We start from the raw sequence: 5,131 nt of genomic DNA, 5'->3' as shown, positions 1-5,131 counted from the left end.
GACTCCGATCCCAACGGATACATTGTCAGGATGTGCAGACGGGACAAAACGGCTCCAAATCACTCTCTAATAGCTAGTTTTCGAATGTAACCACTTAAATAGCCAGAGTGAACAGTAGTAGACAACAAGAGAGCGATTCCATCTAAACATTAAAGCATTCCAACCACCAAGAGCTTCCGTTGAGTAAATCCAAGAAAAAGAAGGAAGAAGTGCATTCAACTCACATCTGAAAGTGCTTCCTTCGCATTTAGGGCTCTACTACTGTTCTCCATCATTCGGCACATTCAAGAGGAGACTCAGAAATCGAGAAACCCCCACTTCCTCATCTAAAATCTATTTGAGGGCTTCTAACTCTACTTTCCTTATATTGTTCTCACACTTGCTTTTTGGAAGCTTTCTTTGTGAACTTCCAAACTTTGTTTTTTTACTTGATTCAATCAGGAGATTAAATCAAGGGTTGTAAGGTTTGTTGGTGAGCCAAATATAAAACCAACGGTGTAAGATTGTGGTTGGTGAACCGAAAAAAATCAACTGGGATTGATTGTGAACCCAAAAAACAATCAGATGGTTCTAGTCGGTGAGCCTGTGAAAACCGACCGAGTTCGTTGTAATCTCGTGAAAACAACAAGTTGGGCTGTGAGCTTGTAAAACAACCGGCTGTAATCCTAGGGATTATAGTGAACTCCCAAGTGCGGCTTGGGGAGTGGACGTAGGAGCAAGAGTTGGCTCCGAACCATTGGTTGTTGTCTCTTTCTCTCTCTTCACTCACTGCATCTAGTAAACTAACTAATTTGCTTACAATAGATTTAGTTAATTACACATTATATTTTTAATTGGTCAATATTTAATTAAAACCCAATTCACCCCCTCCTTTTGGGTTGTCTCCTTGGGCAACAAGTGGTATCAGAGCTGGTGCTCTCATATCGATTGGTGTTCCAATCCTTAAAAAGAATAAAAGATTAAAATGACAACTCCTTTTGGATCTTCGCTTAGTGAGGGGCAATCCACCAATAGGCCTCCATTGTTCAATGGAGCTAACTATACCTATTGGAAGGCTAGAATGAGGATATTTATCCAAGCCCAAGATTATGATGTTTGGAGCATCATAATTAATGGACCACATATTCCTTCTATCTATGTTGATAACATTGTTATACCCAAGCTTGAAAAAGATTGGGATGATAATGATAGAATGAAGGCACAACTAAATGCCAAAGCAATGAATGTTCTTTATTGTGCCTTGGACCCTAATGAATTCAATAAAATCTCTACTTGTAATTCTGCAAAAGAGATATGGGATAGACTTGAAGTGACCCACGAGGGTACAAATCAAGTCAAAGAATCTAAAATTAACATGCTAGTTCACAAATATGAACTATTTAAAATGGAGTCTAATGAAACCATTTCTTGCATGTTCACAAGATTTACTGATATTGTCAACGGCTTAAAAAACTTTGGCAAAAGTTATACTAACAGTGATCTTGTCAGAAAAATTCTTCGCTCTTTACCAAGGTCATGGGAAGCTAAGGTCACGGCAATCCAAGAAGCAAAAGACTTAAACAAGCTGCCACTCGAGGAGCTTCTTGGATCTCTAATGACGCATAAGCTCATAATGAAACAACAAAGTGAAGAAGAATCCTCCCATAAGAAAAAGGTAATTGCCCTCAAGTCTACTTCTTCTAACAAGGATGTTTCTTGCAGTAGCAGCAGTGAGAAGAAGACAATGAGGAAGATGAAGAAGAGGCTTTCTTTGTGTGAAAATTCAGAAGATTCATCAATCGGAAGAAGCCCTTCCATAAAAGGAGAGTTCCCTCGAGTTCCTTCAACAAGGATAAAGGTAAGAAAAGGAAAAGTGAGAAAATCGGATGCTATGAATGTAAGAAGCCGGATCATTTCAGAGCCGACTGTCCCTTACTGAGGAAGAGCAACAAGTACAAAAAAAAGAAAGCTCTTACACCACATAGACTGACTCTGATAAGTCATCATCATCATCGAAAGAAGAATAAGAGGAGAAAGCTAATTTCTGCCTTATGGCAAACGAAAAAGAGGTAATGTATGAAACTCATTTAGATTTTACTTTTGAAGAGTTGTATGATGCCTTTAATGAACTAATGGATGAATATAGGACAATAAACCTTAAAAACAAAGATAGATGATCCATCTCAACCTGTTAGAACTAGAGCCTCTCTTAGAAACTTAAATAATCATCTTGCATTTGTTTCACATTTAGAACCTAAAAATATTGAAGAAGCTGAAAGTGACGTAAATTGGATAAATATTATGCAAGAGGAACTTAACCAATTTACAAGAAACAAAGTATGGAACTTAGTTGAAAGACCCTCTGAATACTCAATAATTGGAACTAAATGGGTATACAAAAATAAACTTGATGAAAATGGAGTTGTGATTAGGAACAAGGCTAGACTAGTAGCAAAGGGCTATAATCAAGAAGGTATAGACTTTGATGAGACCTTTGCTCCTGTGGCTAGACTTGAGGCAATTAGATTGTTACTAGCATTTGCAGATTTTAAAAATTTTAAATTATTTCAAATGGATGTAAAAAATGCTTTCTTGAATGGATATTTTAATGAGGAGGTTTATGTAGAACAACCTCCTGGTTTTGAAAATCATCAATACCTCAACCATGTTTACAAATTAAATAAAATACTTTATGGTCTAACACAAGCTCCTAGAGCATGGTATTAAAGACTTAGCAAATTTCTATTAGACCATGAATTTTCTAGAGGGAATGTAGACAAAACCCTGTTTTTGAAAAAGAAAAACAAAGAGATGTTAGTAGTACAGATTTATGTAGATAATATTATTTTCGGTGCTACTAACAATCGTCTTTGCGAAGAATTTACTGAATTAATACAGAGTGAATTTGAGATGAGCATGATGGGAGAATTGAACTACTTTCTCGGACTTCAAATCAAACAATCTAAGGAAGGAATTTTCATTAATCAAGCTAAGTACATCAAAGAAATTATAAGAAATTTGATATAGATGGAAACAAGTCAATTGGCACTTCCATGAGCTCATCATGCAAACTAGACAAAGATGAATCAGGTAAGTCAGTAGATCAAAAGCTGTATAGAGGTATGATCGGATCATTATTATATCTTACAGCAAGTAGACCTGATATCATGTTTAGTGTATGCATGTGTGCTAGGTATCAATCTAATCCTAAGGAATCACACCTAACCGCAGTTAAGAGAATTTTTAAATATCTAATAGGAACAAAAGATATAGGTTTATGGTGTTAGATGTATGCCCTAGAAGCCAATTTTGGCTGACACATTATTAATTTTAGGACATAATTTGTACTTGACTTTATTATTATTGAATAAATGAAAGGCATCTTTTTCATTCATATTATTATTGTGTCTATGAATCGTCCAAGGAATTAATAAGATGATGATGCATATTCTCAAGAGTTGAGAATTTGAGCCATGTATTCATTAGTGATTAATTTCTGAACGCTCCTGATCGATGGATCATCACGAGAACGGTGATCGATCCGATGAGATCAGTGCACAGATTACTTTCCTTATGGATGGACGAGACTCGAGTCCACGGTGTGGCGACACTGAAGTAATAGTGCAGGTGCTTGTTAAGAACAAGGGTACTGAGCGTGACCAATACAAGAAGTCACTTGGATGTCTATCCACTCGTCAGTGACTTGCTTGATGTTGCAGTAGTGTGACTGGTCCTTTGACCTGCGGTGCTTCGGCTACTCACAGTGAGGTTATTGTAGTTTGACTGCACACATACATGGTCTCTAGCCATATGGGTCCATGCAGTGTAGATTGGCTGCAGTAAGTTCACTGTAGGAATAGGGTATGCACCTATAAGGAATCTATCGACCTTGATAGATAAGGAGAGATCCTATGTGATTTATAAGACTGAGTTCGTAAGACCTCGGCCGGGGCAGTATGCATAGTGGAGAAAGAGTTTTCCACTCTCGAACTTAAGTCGAATAAATCTTCACATATGACAGACGATGGGGTTTGACGAGTTGTCCATGACCTCCGTCCTGTAGGGATCCACGATAGTAGGACTGTATCACATGATAACTGCACCTAGAGGTTCATCATTCCATTCTTCTAATGAGCACCCATATCTTTGTATTAGTGTCTCCACACAAATGGTTGTGAGATCAATCATCCTCTGCATCGAGCATACATAAGACATGCCAGTCTTTCCGGTAATCATTGATCCCCAACTCAATGTACCAATGACTGAGAATATTTAAGATTAGAATTTTAGGATTTTAAGTCTCACTAGTATGATCTCATCATAGTCTTAAAACCATTGCCCTAATCTAAGGAGTTTATCATAAATATAATCAACAGCATATGATAAAATATAATGCCTTTATTCATATTTAAATGTCATGTACATAATTTGGACAAATCAAAAGAAAAACCCTTCGCAATATATATTGCGATTGGCTTGTAGGGCATCTACTCTTTCAATCTCCCACTTGCACTAAAGCCAATCGCTCTTATATTTTATGCCCATACAATCGAGGTGGCGATCGAACTGCTGTTGTGGTAGAGCTTTAGTGAACGGGTCTGCTAGGTTGTTCTTGGTGTCTACTCGTTCAATGACTATGTCTTGTCTCTCGACAATCTCTCGAACAAGATGGAAGCGTCTTAGAATGTGCTTGAATTTGTGATGAGACCTTGGTTCCTTCGCTTGAGCAACAGCTCCAGTGTTATCACAATAAACTGGGACTGGTCCAGCAATCTCGGGAACTACTCCTAACTCAGAGATGAACTTCTTCATCCAGACAGCTTCCTTAGCGGCTTCACTTACAGCAATGTATTCTGCCTCAGTAGTTGAGTCAGCTACAGTTTGCTGTTTGGAACTCTTTCAGCTCACTGCACCACCATTTAGGGTAAAGACATACCCTGAAGTGGACTTGCTATCATCTGGGTCTGATTGAAAACTAGAATCAGAAAATCCTTCTAGTTTCAACTCAGATCCTCCATAAACTAGAAAAATATCTTTAGTCCTTCTCAAGTACTTAAGAATATTTTTCACAGCTATCCAATGATCCTCTCCTGGATCAGCCTGGAATCTACTTGTTATGCCTAAGGCATAAGCAACATCAGGCCTAGTACAT

The sequence above is a fragment of the Phoenix dactylifera genome, chromosome 15, assembly GCF_051530095.1.
Source record: "Phoenix dactylifera cultivar Ajwa chromosome 15, Ajwa_hap1_PhDact_Kaust_v1.1, whole genome shotgun sequence".
Lineage (NCBI taxonomy): Eukaryota > Viridiplantae > Streptophyta > Magnoliopsida > Arecales > Arecaceae > Phoenix > Phoenix dactylifera.
Note: the sequence above shows the minus strand (reverse complement) of the source record.